Below are 15191 nucleotides of genomic sequence, written 5' to 3' on the forward strand. Positions count from 1 at the left end.
TAATTCTGCACGATAAAATTTCATTGTCTATTAAGTAATCCCCCAAACGAGGCCCTTTATGAGGCTATAATGAGGTCTAATTGCCAGGGCTAGTGGAGCCACGTGGAAGGGTTTAGGAGGCATTAAGCCGCCGGGTACCGAGCAGCACAGGCTGTTACCTCGCCATTACTTTCATAATTCAAGGAGAAAATTAGTCCATTTAAGGGCAAAAAAAAAAAAAGGAGTATATCCTATGATTCCATTTTTTTCTGCTCGGGGGAACATGGCTGCCCTGCTTTATCTCAGAATCCAGGTCCATTCCTGCTTGGGTGTCTACTAATAATTTAAAAAAAAAAAAAGTTTTTTTTTTTTTAAAGTGAAAAGAATCTTTATCATTCATTTGTTTGAATAAAATAAAGCAGAAACTAAAAAAAGGTAAATAATGAGTTGTTTTCTTTGTTTGTTCATAAAAAACAAATAGAAAAAAATGGATAAGGATTTTTTTATTTCTGATTTTCTACACAAAAGGAAAATAAAGACAAAAAATCTTTTTACTGTGCTAAATCAACCACGAAAAAAGTAAAAAGAAAAAAACAGAAATTAAAAAAAGGAAATTATGAGCTGTTTTCTTTGTTCATAAAAACAAATAGAAAAAAAAGGATGAGTGTATTTTTTTATTTCTGATTTTCTACACAAATGGAAAACAAAGAAAAAAATCGGTTAACTATGCTAAATCAACCACAAAAAAAAAGTGATTGACTCAAAAATGTTAACTTTTCATAACAGCATATTTGGGCTCCGCGGAACTATTTGGGCGCTGTCCATGTTTACCGCACGGACGTTTGTTGCAGACGGACGCATTGTTCGACGAGTGGAAAAAGACATTTTCATAAACGGCAAAAGAGCATAAGTAAGTGATTTTTAAGACACATTGCATGCGTAATATACATATAACTTGTTTTATCAGTAACCTGAATGGTAGTTTGCATTGTCTCTCCACCTAAAATTGTCATTGCTAGTGCGTGAATTTGTGAATGCTAACGGCTTAGCAAAGTTCATTTTGGTTTTCTCAAATTCTGGACAGCGATGATACCACACACTCAGTACTTAACCCATTCGTAGGCAGCGTCCGATTTTTTTTTTTTTTTTTTTTTGGGGGACATCATGATTTTCGCGCATTACATCCTTAAGTATTATCAAAATATTCAAATGTTTTAATCTGAAGCCATAATTTGGTATCAGGAGAAGAGAACTCGTGGGTCAAAGTTAGCACGGAGTTATTTCCGTTTCCTTCCTGACCCAACATGGCTGCTTCAAGTACACATGGAGCGTTTTCCAAGAGAAGAATTGATTAATAAACATATTTCTAGTATGTACCACTTCACAGAACTGACAACATACCTGTCCCAGTTTTGGGACGCTGCCCGCGAGAGGGTACATCTTTTTTTGCCCTTTCTTTTATGCGTTAAAAGAAAAATGAGTGTTTTTTTCCTTGATTGTGGCTTGTTCGGAAACTTTTATCTCAATGAGGCAAAAAAATTGTCACCCTGCCCATGAATGAGTTAAGGATAGAAGTTTACTTTTCGTAAATGTGGATAAAAAGCATTTTAGTAGATTTTTTTTTTTTAAGTTACTTTGTTTTTATGGGTGAGGTGTGTCTCTAACCTGAGTACTCAACAAATTATCTATACTATAGGAAGATCAATTCTAAAAAAGATTTGATAGTTTTAACCCAAATATGTAATTCCTACTTTGTTTCTGTGAATCACATTTTTTTTCATGTGACATTGATTTCTCGAAAAGCTGCAACTATTTACCCATAACGTTAACCCTCTTTTATGTCATAATCTTATTCTCATAGCACATACTTTTTCCTCACAACATGGTCTCAATTAACCATATTCTCATAGTTTTTTCTGAAGTTTCTAAAATTCAAAATATCTATACAATAGGAAGATCAATTCTAAATCATATTTGATCGTTTTAACCCAAATGTCATTCCGACTTTGTTCTCGTGAATCACATTTTTTTTTTGTTTTTTTTCATGTGACATTGACTTCTCAAAAAAAGCTGCAACTCTTTTACCATAACGTCAACCCCCATTTTTCATAATTTTATTCTCATAACAAACTTTTTCCTCACAATATGGTTTCGTTTAACCATATTCTCATAGTTATTTCTGAAGTTTTTAAAATTCAACGGCATTTTTTTTTTTCACATGGTGGTAGTTTCAGTCATCATTTGTTAGCCTCCTTTTTTTTTTTGCTTTCACTCTTGTGCCTTTTTTTGTGTTAAACTTTGGACTGCAGTGGTTGGCCGCCACTATTCACCCTTTCACTTTGTGATGGGCAATTAATCACCGTCCCATTCAATCGAATGAAAATTCAATTTAAACGTGGAGAGGGGGGGAGCGTGGCTTGAAGGAAAAAATTATTCAGGACCCAAGTTTGCTAATTTGGGGGAAAAAAAAAAGCACAATTTTTACCCATTTTGTCTGCATTTACGTGGATCACGTTGTCTTCCCAGCCCCTCCCCCGTAGTAAAAAAAAAAAAAATAAAAACAAAGTTGTTAAAGTGAAATCCCAACTCTCCCGCCCTGTGCTTTCCCCCCCACCCACCCTTATCCCAGCCCATTCACAGTCCATCCCATGCCATATTAGAGCGTGGAGAAGCCCATTAATGTTTTGTTGAACAAGCATCATTAACTTGTATCACCGCCTTTTTACAAACGTGGCATTGTCGAGGCGGGGCCAGTCTGCGGCCCATCTTTGGCCAATACAGTGCGTGATTGGGCCCTTTATTAGTTACCGGGCAACAGATCCTCAATGCCCCCGACTCAAAGGAAAACACTCTGCTCCGCCATATAGACTTCAATGAGATGAACAATGAGCCTGCCGACAACATAATGCCGCGCGATGACTTTTCATTGACAATTATCTCGTCGCCGTGAATAGCAGCTGCAGTGGCCGCTCTCCATCTCGTGGCTCCCAAAAGGGGAGAGAAAGATTGAAGTTGGGGGTGGCGGGGTGACGGTGAATGGCGGTGAATGGTTTCTTGGGTAGAAAGTCTCATTTAGTTCTCAGTGAATAATTGGGTCTGTATGCAAAAATGAGTTGGAAATAATTGCGCCCTTTGCAAAAATGCAAGTGACGAGCCAAGGCAGAGACAAAGAGAAGCGCAACAGGAGTTTTTCATCGCAGGCAGGAGCAGTCTGGAAACTAAGCGCATTAGTCCCCCCCTGCCCCTCTCAATCCATCGTTGAACGCTGTACAAGAATCCCTGCCCCCGGTTCCGTCAAAAGTTATGCTTTATTTTGTAATGATCTCTGGCTTTTGTTCACATCCTTCAAGGGGCTGCGATACCCTCGCATGTGGGCAACGGCCGTTGATGTCAAACGCAGAAATGCAAAGCCGCAACGCTCACAAGGAACATGGAGGAGTTGCTCAAGATGAACAACCGGACTGACGCCAGGATCATGACATCACTCACTTAGCCACGCCCCTTAAAGGTACGCATCAACACATGATGTAGTGAAGTGTGTGCGTGTAACTTTTGCCTTAATTACACTTTATAAAATCAGTTTCTTTACGTTCTCTTCTTTTAATGTAATTTTCATTATATTTTACAATAGAGCAGTGATTCCCAAGTCGTTTGCCGGGGTACATTATTGTGGCGTGAGCGTTCTTCAGGTGTGCTGTGTGAAGTTATCCAGTTTTATGTAATTGCTAAAAAAAAACATTTATTTCCAAGAAATAATGAATCTTTATTGATCTATTTATGCAAGTGAGGCACAATGACAGACAGAATAAAAAAAAATCCTCTTCTATCAGATTTCATACAGTAATTCATATATCATTTTTTGGTGACATTTACTTTTGTTGGTGTGCCGTGGGATTTTTCATCTGTAAAATATGTGCCTTGGTTCTATAATGGTTGCAAATCACTGCAATAGCGTACCAGTCACTCACGTTTCATCAGCACGACCGCTCGCAAATCTGCATGACAAATTGGGCGGGTAAAATTTGTGACGAGTAGAAAAAATAGACATTGATAGGCGTTGCTTATTTTGTGTAGTCTTGACATTAATTCACGTGTTTATTTCATAAACGTTGTTAACTAAAGAAGCCTGCTACTAAACAATCAGTATTCACCCGGAAACAGGAAATGCAAGGTAACCGTACTGAGCATGTCCGGAAGTGATGCCACGAGCGCATGTTCAGAGCTTCTTCACGTACTGCGAGCGCATTTACGTTGAAAGTCATCAACATCATTAGCCATGGCGAAGGAAATTCAGTTACACCAGGTGTGCTCGATGCGTTGAGGGCGATCGTGTGACGGCGTGGCCCAAAAAAAAAAAAAAAAAAAGATGTTCGACTATCATCCACCTCGTCACTTGATTCAGGCGGGTGTAGACGGTTCATGTTTATTCCTTGACAGGCCAGTGCTTTTAACTTTATTTCAGATAGTTTGTCAGATCAAGAATTTTTATTGATGAAAAATTTGAAATACTGTTTTATAACTACTAATATCAATTGAAATTGGAAATGATCATTTCTTAGTTTGAACTTTTTGCTTTCTATTTTAGTTATTTGTTTATTTTATTTTTAACTTATAGTTATATTAATCCAGTAAGTTATTTTAAGGTCTTGGGATTCCATCCCTAATCACACCCGGAATTTTATCTGCGAGTATGACTGACCACACCCGTACATTTTCCAAAGAGATTGACAGGACTGCTACTTTTCTTTTAACAAACGCAATAACTGTATCTTTGGCTGGCTGTAACCGATTAATGGCTTTTTAGTTTATTTAACTCGGGGGGGGGGGGGAATTGATCAGTAATTTACGAGGTTGATGACAAAACAAATGAAAACATTCCTAGTCAGTTACATGTCCCTGATTTTTAATTTTGGCTGGGACAACCGGCTTCCTCGTCACATCTACTTTAAAATGGAGTTGCGAAGATGTGCTAGCATTTTACAAATATTTGAAACGGAATTGTAGATATTTGTAACGGCACAATGAGATCTACAGTTTGATTCGGACTAGTCATAATTCCAGTTACAGATATCCACAACTTCATTTCGTCCGGTTAAAATCTGATTTAAGATATCTGAAAAGGCACATGTTTATTTCTTGTATTCAGGTGAATTGAAGCTACAGTGTTAGGAGAAACTGGAGAGCCTTTGAACTGTTCGATTGCGTCCTGAGCCTCTTGGCTCATCATTTAGCTTCTACAGATAAAACAGATCGGGCAGCACGCCGTCCTGAAGGATTGTTATGCCTGACAAATGAAGTGTTTGTAAGCCGGAGGACAGTTAGAGGGCCCGTTTCTCAATCTCAGAGAAAAGTAAAGTGACAGGCTGAGAGGAAGAAGAGGCTGCCGAACAAAGGGCGACCCGTACAGACGTCCCGCGTCGGCCTCCCCGCTAATTAGGACGACTCTCCTCAACCTCGCAGAGCCGTTCGGGCGCTGACGACGCTCCAGACTGAAGTGTGCCCTCTTTCTCCCGCAACGTCGTCTGCAATGTCCCCCGTCTGATATCGCTGGCAATTAAGTGAGGCCCTTGCAAAAAAACAAAAAACAAAAATGAGGATAAACGGCGAGTGATGGCAACGGCGGCGGCTCACGGTCAAGTTCCCACGAGATTGCGTCGCCATCAAAGCTCATTGTCGCGCTCCGCACACCCATCGCCGCCTCCCGGGTTGTTTCCGGCAGAGCAAGCAAACGCAATTACGGCAAGAAAAACGGCCCTTACTTCAATCTTTTCTTGCTCCACTTGTCAAACGCGCCGCAATTTCCGGCCTTGGTCGTAATGAGAAGCTCTTCCCGGGACTCGTTATTGGGCTCCCTGCTTGTTCAAGGTCCTGGTTTATCTTCGTTAATGAGCGGCCTTTTTGCGTAAATCGTCGCGTTTGCACTTTGCCTCTTTTAACGTCTGCATCAAACGCTGATCTTCGGTTTGGATTTATCTTTATCTAGATATCAAATTTTGAACAACAGATCTTTTCAAAATGTAGTAATAGCCTGTAAAAAATGAATAAATGGATGATTTATCATTTAACTTTTAGAGAAATTAGGAAGTGATTTTTTTTTTTTCCCCCCAAGAAGTTTTTGAATTAAAAAAAAAAAAAAAACATCAACAAGTAGTTATTAGTATCTTGTATGTATGATCGATCCTCTTTCAGTATTTTAAGATTGCCCATGCCCCTCAAAGAACGACGAGTCTGTTTTTCTGTCTGAACTTGTGCAAATGTGGTGGAAACATTTCTCCGGACTGTTTCCAACTCACCTGTGAGCGCCGTCTCTGCTTTCCCTTACTTGGTCTCTTTTGTTTTGAGGTTCCGTGATGACCGCTCAAAGGCCACCAGGTATTTCTTCAGAACCTGAGAAAATGTGGTGGTAACGCAGACAGTTTGTTGAACTGTGTCAAGCTCTGTCTTCACACACATTTCAACATTTAAACACATTTATGGCAATATATCATCTGTGCTGTCATCCTCGATCAGGCTGTGCCGAGGTGGAATTTTAACATTATCCACCATCTCATCCTGTACTTTCTACTTGGGTTTCAGAACAGACTTTTTTACTCAAAAAAGAGAAAATCTCATCCAGTTTCACCACTTTTTTTTCATTTATTCACATACTCCGATGTTTTGTAATTATGAGTGTACCCCTTTAAAATGGAGGGGGGTGGTGTCAGGTAAACTTGGAAGTAGAGTGTGTGTGCCCCGGTATGGCCGAGCAGCAGGTCTTTGTGAAAGGCAGTGTGCTGCCGTGTTTAAAAAAAACAAACAAACCGTCAGGCTGTAGTTCACTGCGCTGGATCTTTTTTCCTCTGTGCTGAGAGTGTGTGACAAGTGCGCAGTTGCGCAGCTTAAAGGGAACATTGGTGAACAGTACACCTAAAATCTATTTTAGTAGACTTGGAACGGCCTCAGTGTCCACAAACCTGGTAGCACTTGTACAAAACAGGTTTAAAAAAAAAAAAAAAGTTTTGGTCGCTTTGGGAAAATTCTTCTAATTTCAGTGTGAAAGTGACATTTTGTTTTTTTTGTATTGCTCTCAAATTTACTGCAAACCTTGTGTACCAATACATAATTCAAGTCTAAGCGTGCATGTTCGCTGGTCTGACGCTCGTAAGGAGTTGAGATGTTCCACAAGGGCGGGGGGTGGGAAGGGGATTCTTGCGATTGAACCTGTTTGCCGGAGCAGAAGCAGACGGGAATGCTGCGTCCGTGGTCTTATGAAGAGACGACTCTCGGGCTGTCTTGTTCATCAGGCAGCGAGCGGTCGTGCAATCGCGGAGGCGCACCTGTCCGGGCCTGGGTCACTTTGTCTGACAATCACATAAAGCCGATACCTTTTTGAACGATTCTCGCAGGTAACACCAGTGGGGTTTTAGGTGCCTTGCTCAAGGTAGGATTGAGGTAGTGTGACTGAGGTAAGTTCCAGGTAATGCTGCACAGTTTTATTGCTGCCATTTGCTGTATTTACTGCATTGACTCAAACAAATGACACCCTGCAATGGAATAGAATGCGCTAAAGTGTCAAGATGAATTGAGCGGGTCATTATGTTGATTTCCATGGCCGCTTGTTGCTGCTTCATCCTGCCTCGTAGGTCAGATCAACAGTGCGTTGCGCTTTCTAGCACTCATCTTGTGCTCGTCTGATGGAGAAGCTCAAAAAAGAAGGAAAAATAAGTGGAGTCCAGCAGCTCATTTAGACAATGACCGGACAATCGCTCCGATTTTGCTATTGTCAAGATTGGCGTGTGGGGAAATCACTCTCAAAATGGCTCATACCAAAGGATAATTTTTCAGAATAACATTTTAGAGACTTCTGAGAATCTGCTTGATCCTGACTTGTATCGGATGAGATGAAAAATGTTCAAATTCGGCTTGATATTGGTCCGTATGTCCCCCGATTTACCAATTTGATCAACCCACCCTTGCTTTCTTAGCAGATCAGGGAACATTGGTGTTAACACACCCTACAGCACAGGATCATACGTTAGAGATATGACAATCTGACCTTCTAGAAACTCACATCTGAAGAGAGGAAAACAATCAAATTCAGTCCAATTATTAGAATATATGTAGTCTGCATAACTTGTTCCCTTATATTCATGTAAATGTTCTTTCTCAAGCTTTTCGGACCCAATCAGATCGTGCAGATTTTCCTTTACGTGTATTTTGGCCAGCGTGCCGTTTTCCTCCTGACCATCTTTTTTTTTTTTTTTTTTGAGTCACGACAGTACGTGAATTTAGCATTCCGGAGACAGCTGAGGTCGAGGTCAGGAGCTCCCCTGTCTGCGCCGTCGCAGTCCATGTGAATGGGGCGAGTGTTTGCACCCCTGTCTGAGCTTTGTCACGGCTTCGCATGAGGGCGAGGGGACGGGGCTCGCGGGCGAGGGTGAGCGTAGGAGTGATTTGTATGCGGGCCGCGTCACTCGGGGGTTCCGCTTTATGTCCCGCTCTCACCTGCTTGTTTGCATTAAATCGTAGACACAAGCACCAAGTCGTGCACGTGGAAGAGCTCGCTTGCACCTGTCGAGGGGATGCGTGTGTTTGTGTGCGCGTGTGTCGGGGGCGTGGTTATGGAGTGTGATTAATGTTAGTGGGCTTTAATAACTTCACAACAGGCCTGGGGGTGAGCGATAAGAAGGATTTTGGAGATCTTCCCACTGGCATGGCGAGCGGTAGGGCTGTGTCCACGGAAGCGGACAGCTAAAGCGAGAGTAATATTTAGAAAAACGGAACTCACGTTGTCCAACGTGTGACAACAATCTCCCTTATCTCAATCTCCTAATGTCCCAGAATGCAGCACAAGCTTCGGAATCAAATTTTAGAGATTCCTCTGTGTTAAGATATTTTGTCAAAGTCAAATGCTCTTCACTTTGTACAGTTTGGAATTCAACTCAAATATGTCTCCTACATGTGACAATAATTCACCCTACTTACATTTGCTACCAATTTTGTCATCATAGTCCAAAGTGTTGTGCTATTCTGGTTGTATAATTTGGAATTGAAGCAAAATTTGTTTCCTACATGTGAGAACAACCTCCCTGTTTAGATTTGCCATCAATTTTGTCCTGCATGTAAAGCAGGGTGAGTACTTTTTACTTGGAAAGATCACGACTAATATCATTGTAATGTGATTTTTATAAGTGAGTGAGTGTATTAATTTGACTTGGCTCGTAATGGAACCCAGTGCTCCGTCTTGAAAGTTCGATGTGATACAAATGGGTAAATAAACATTTCTCTTGCATGACATCGCACATTTACACATCACTAACCTGACTCTTCGGGATAAAACATGACACACTTCATTCACCAAGTCAGTGATACACTAACATAGTGAAAGTCGTTCTCCTGCAATGCATAAAGCACTGATAATAATTCAATCAAACTCAGAGAAGATACTTCTCCCTCACTTACCTTCGAACATACAGCCTTGTGTTTGTTGATATTTTCCAGACTTAGTTGTACCTGCGCTCTTCGACAAGCCTTCATCCATCGTAGACACTTCGTCAACTGTGCTTTAGGCTTTGGAAAATGAATCAAGCGGGCCCCTTGTAAACTAGCAGGATATCTTTCATCAGAATCGCAGGTTCCCCAAGCACATCTGAGGACCACTTTCTTCGTAACATTAACTTTTCCAAGCGCAGGCTACTGACCACCCGCATTGCTTGTGGGACAATACGGCGAGAGGGGCGTGTCAAGCCAGGGGTTAAGACAATGCGGCTATCTGATTGGCTATTATTGTACGAGTGATTGACCGGTCAGAAAGGCCCATTTGGAATCCAACTGAAATTTGTGTCCTCAATGTGACAACAATCTTCCTACGCATGTTCGTCTCCTGTATTTTTTGGCCGTGTTCTCCGTCTCCTTTTGGAAATTATCGTGTATTTCCACGGTCAAATTGATTGATCTACCACCGTCGTGTCAGACCTTGTGTCCGCCCTGAGAGGTTCTCGTGTATTGTCTTAAGTTACTCAATGATTTCCACACCAAACTTGTTTTTTTTTGTGTGTTTTCTTTGGGGGGGGTGAGCAAGGTTCCGCTGCACACGTACCACCCTTCTCATTCGTACAAAGTTTCCATTCAGAGTCAATGAGCCGGGTCAAAGCGTGCGTGTCGGACCGCGGCTCGGCCCCGAGCGTCGGGGCGGTCCAAGAGGGGTCAGTCGTATTCAGCGGGTGCTGTCATGCAAATGAATCCACCCACGCCTTAAACAACTCTTGGAATTTTTATGTTTGCTCTCTGGCCTTTTTATTTCATTTTTTTGGTCCACCCCCCCCCTCCCCGTTTCCCCCCCACCCTGTCGCCACTCTCCAAATCTCTCTACTTTGCATTCACAAAGTCATTGACGAGACATTCAAAGGTTTTTTAAATTGCCCCAGCTTCATTGTGCCCCCGCGTTGAGCCTTAGGAGGGGCGGCGGCCTCGAGGACTGGGGCCTAAATATACTCGCCTGTGAAAGCAGTTAGATCATGTTCTTTTCATGCTCCGATTAGAATCAAATCGATCCCCCCCCCACCACCACCACCACCACCCCTGACGCCCACTGGTGACAATCGGGAGATTTGAAGAGCAAGCGGGTCGGACAAAGACTTGATGAATTCTAAACACGCTCTTGAAAAAGAACCTCCACAATGGCCGCAGGAGTAAATTTGTTTTAAGTGCGACATGGAGATGTCTCGTACTGTAGAGTCGGACACGGCCCGCATTCAAAATGAGGCCCAGACCTCCCCCGGCGAGAAGATCTTTTTAATTCGACTTTATGTTTGGCGCAATCGAAGCCGAGAGGTGCGTTTGGGGCCACGAGCAGGTGGGAGCGAGGGCGGAGGTTCGGCTGATGAGTGCGACCCGCCGGACACGAGAGAGGGTGGCGGCGGAGGGATTTGAACTTTGTGACACTTTTTTTTTTTTTTTTTTTTTTTGCACCTGCAGCTTTTGTCACTTTATACATTCATCAAAGTGTTCTGTTCTTTTCTGAACCTATTAGAGTGAACCCCTGCTTATTAATAGGGATATGTTCTAGTCCCGCCCCAAACAGGTGAAAATCTACACTAAAGAAAGACCTTGTTCAAAAAAAAAAATAATAATAAAAAAAAATTTCTTTCACCCTTCCCATGTGTTTTAAACATTCTGAAACTTATTAAAACAGCCCTTTATAATGATGACTTCACACCTGTACTCACTCTCTCGGGAGTTTATTGTATAAAGTCAATTTGAGGAAATGAAGACTCGCCCCCACAGGTCTTCAAATAAGAGACGATGCGTGCTTGCTGCAAGCTGTTGTCCTTGGACAGTATTTACTCGAATCTACTGACTGGGATCAATGTCTTTTGTTTTTCTATAAAATATTAACTGCATTTGTATCTCACATTAAGTTGAATTTGTCTTTTCTTATGTTTTACGCTTCCACTCAACAAGCTTTGCTATGTGTGTGTGTGTTTATATATATATATATATATATATATATATATATATATATACACACATACACATACATGTGTGTGTGTATATGTATATATACTGTATTTAAACACCAAAATGTCCAGCCAGATCAAATTCCATTAGATTCATGCTAACATATGTGAAATGCCATAGATATAGAAGTAAATTAGTGCCACCAGCATTTGAATTTCAAATGTAGTGAGATCACATTTTACGATTTGCTGTCTGAAATTCAACCGGCTACAATTCGCCGTCTAAAATTGACCGTCTGTGCCACCAGGCGGGGTTACTTCAGGTCAGAACCAGCCAGTCCGGTTACGCTTTCTTAGTAATGTGACGTCACGCGACCAAGAAAGCGTAACTGCGAATTGTAGCCGGTTGAATTTCAGACAGCGAATTGTAGCAACTATTGAAAATGCGATCACTTTACATTTCAAATTCAAATCCCTGGTGGCACTAATTTACTTCCATACATAGATGGGCTAAAAGAAATCAGCATACATCCACAAAGGCGGGTCCGGGATTGAACCCTGGTCCTCAGAAGTGTGAGGCCGACGCTTTTACAGCTGGGACACAGTGTCGCACATCTGAAATTGTATGGATGTTAAAAAAAAAAAGATGACATGACAGTTTAACAGTTCTGGGACCATCCATCCATTTTCTTTGCCGCTTATTCTCACAAGGGTCGCAGGTCATGCTGGAGCCTATCCCAGCTGTCAACGGGCAGGAGGCAGGGCACACCCTGAACTGGTTGCCAGCCAATCGCAAGGCACATAGAAACAAATCAAAATCACACCAAGGGGCAATTTAGAGCATAGATGTCAAACTCTGGCCCACGAACTAAATTTGGCCCGCGGTTTAATTATATTTGGCCCGCGAGGCAATTTCAAATTAATATTAGAGCTGGCCCACCGGTTTTATACGTATTACACACTTGTTTGGTTCCATATCAAAAGGTTCATTTCTTCAACCTCGGCACGCCGCTTTGTTCAGTTTAAAAATTTGGCCCACTGTGAAATTTGAGTCTGACACCCCCGATTTAGAGTATCCAATTAATGTTGCACGTTTTTGGGACGTGGGAGGAAACCAGAGTGCCCGGATAGAACCCACGCAGGCACGGGGAGAACATGCAACCTCCACTCAGGCGGGTCCAGAATCGAACCCGGGACCTCAGAACTGTGAGGCCAAGGTTTTCCACCCGAACCACCGTGCCGCCCAAAATTGCCATGCATGTTACGGCAATTATGAACCTTCAAACAATTGCAGTACTAGTTTAACGCAGCACATAGAAATCGGGCATTGAACAATACCACGGGTATATCATCTGTTCTGCGAGGACAAAAAAATATTTCAAGACTTTCTCTGGCCCATTTTCTTACATTTTTTTTCGACAAATTCATCATCAAAGTGAGTCTTCTGATGACGTGTAGTTAATTGAGCACTTTTGTCTCATGTCGGACACAAATTCTGGTCTCATTTCGTCTTATAGAAGCTGTCCAGATTTTGTCAACCGATACATTGGGAGATTGTTGTCAAAAAGTAGGACATAGCCAGCATTTGCTAGAAATTCACGCTGTAGGTCTCAGTTCTTATGATCTGGTTATTACACTGACAGCCAATCAAACCCCGTTTCTAATAAGAAAAGTATTCAACACGGCCATTTTAGCCATCGTAAAGGGTGAGAGTCAAAAGAAAGCTTATGAAAAAATCCTGTTTGCTTGTGCGTTCGAGCATGTTAACTCCCCCATTTAGCAGCATGATGACTAAATAATGTCGTACGACGACGTGTGAATCCCAACAAAGTGCGGCGCTGCCGGGCCGGCATGGGGCCAGGAGTGGGGTGTGTTGGTTGGTGGGGTGGCGGGGCGGGGGACCACCCTGCAGCTGCCCCCGTCCCAACTCATCCCTCCGTTCCCATTCCTATTCATCCCGCAGCTGTACGCCTCTCTCTCTCTTTTCGGAATCCATCCCTTTTTCTCTCACTTCTATCTATTTGAGCTCGCGACACAAAGATGGATGAGAAACTCCCGGGATGGCGCACAATAGCGGGCGGCGCAAGGTGAGCAAGCCTCAGCTGCGTTCCACCCCGCGCTGCATCCTAACCCTCCTGCTATGTCCGTCCATGTGACCCGCTGCATGTATAATCATCGGGAAAGAAAGAAATCATTTTGTTTGGACCTTTTCAAGACCATCTTTTTTTTCCACGCCATTCTGAAACAATTAAGACTTACTTTCTTTAGAAAAATACGAAGGCAAAAATGCCACGTAAATGTTTTTAGGAACTCCTGCAAAATATTTTGAGTAATGTACAAAAACAGTAGTACTTCAGAACATAAAACTCTAATGGACACAAGCACGACTTAAATGAGAATATATTTGACGGGATGGATTTCCAAAAAAAAAAAAATAATAATAACTTGAATCACTGAACTACAAAATTTGCTCGTCAGAACAATCGGAAACGGCATTGCTATCTGTTTACGGCATTGCTATGTGTTTGCATTAAATTTGGTGTTTATAATCACGACGACATTCCGATTTCCGGCAGCATTTTAGCGGTATTTCGTCGGTATTTTCACTCTGATGTTAACATTTCGTAGAGACGCGTTCTGTTTACTACGGCGTAGTTATAACTTATAGACATACGTACGCGTCTGTTATTGAGCGGTCTGCACGGTGGAGCGAAAAGATGACGATCGTGCCAGGGAAATTGATAAAAACCACGGGGTAAAAAAACTGTTTCAGACGGGCATGGCTTGAAAAAAGTGTAACCGTGCCGATCGGAAGGAAAACGGTATCAACATGTCTAACCGAACATGTAGAAAAAGTGGATGTTCCCGGCACTCTGTGTTCCGATAGGAGCAAAAAATACCCAAGAGCATATCCAAACCAGAAAACACAAATGTGGATGGAAATTTCTCAAATATTAGATAATTGACAACTGTTAATACGATTAGGCCTATCTGTAGCACTGGCCCCGTAGATCACGCATTTTATCGCTCACTTTTATATTTTATGATCTCTTATGTAATATAAAACAGATAACTTGTGTACTTATTTCTGAAGTATAACTTGTCAGTGCAGTAGCCTATTTGATATAAAGTTAACTGTTTACATTTTTATGTCTGAAGTTCGGCAAAATTATTTTGGTTGTTTGGACTCGTATTTTAAGTTTTCAAAATATTCCGATTCCCCTATATTTACACTGTTAGAAGTAACCATGGGTCACCGTTTAAGTGTGTTTTATAAAAAGAATTCATGCCCGAAGAGGGGCGCAACCCTCTTTGAAACACCCATAGGCAGACATGTTTTTCAAAATTGGTCATTGTCATCCCTGCATTTGGAAACCGTTTTTCTCCAGTAGTTTGACGTGGATGGCTTCTTTCAAATCAGCCGTCCTCCCCACCCAGAAATTGGACGTTGTTGTCCTCGAAGGAATGTCCCTTATTCTTGAGATGCAAATGAACCGCAGATTCCGGACCTGAAGAAAATCTCCTGTCGACACCGGCTGCTTAGTCCCTCCGATGCACGCGTTTGAAACTACCCCGACACGAAAAGTGAAAAAGTTACGAGAAAAAAAAATGTAATAAAAGGAAAGGACAAAAAAAATGAGCATTTACCTCACCCCACTTTTCTTTTCAATTTTAAACAGGTCGATTTGCCCCACAACTTATGAAAAGAATCAGGATGGGGTGGAGGGGGAACGGCACAGTATTGCAACAGATGCTTTTGTTCGGCCAAAAGTC

The 15191-nt window shown here is 42.0% G+C and overlaps 1 long non-coding RNA gene across 3 annotated transcripts in view; it reads left to right on the top strand.

The window, feature by feature from the left end:
• Positions 1-804: 804 nt before the first annotated feature.
• The window catches only part of LOC133503781 (uncharacterized), a 51512-nt gene continuing 37125 nt past the window's right edge, over positions 805-15191 (top strand). For 2 of the 3 annotated variants that reach the window (XR_009795835.1, XR_009795837.1), the window contains exons 1-2: positions 805-889; positions 3330-3487. This is a non-coding gene — a long non-coding RNA (uncharacterized LOC133503781). Of the gene's footprint in view, positions 890-3329; positions 3488-9459; positions 9608-15191 lie in introns of those variants that run through there. The other variant, XR_009795836.1, reaches the window with a different exon arrangement.

This window comes from Syngnathoides biaculeatus, chromosome 7 (genome assembly GCF_019802595.1).
Source record: "Syngnathoides biaculeatus isolate LvHL_M chromosome 7, ASM1980259v1, whole genome shotgun sequence".
Taxonomy (NCBI): domain Eukaryota; kingdom Metazoa; phylum Chordata; class Actinopteri; order Syngnathiformes; family Syngnathidae; genus Syngnathoides; species Syngnathoides biaculeatus.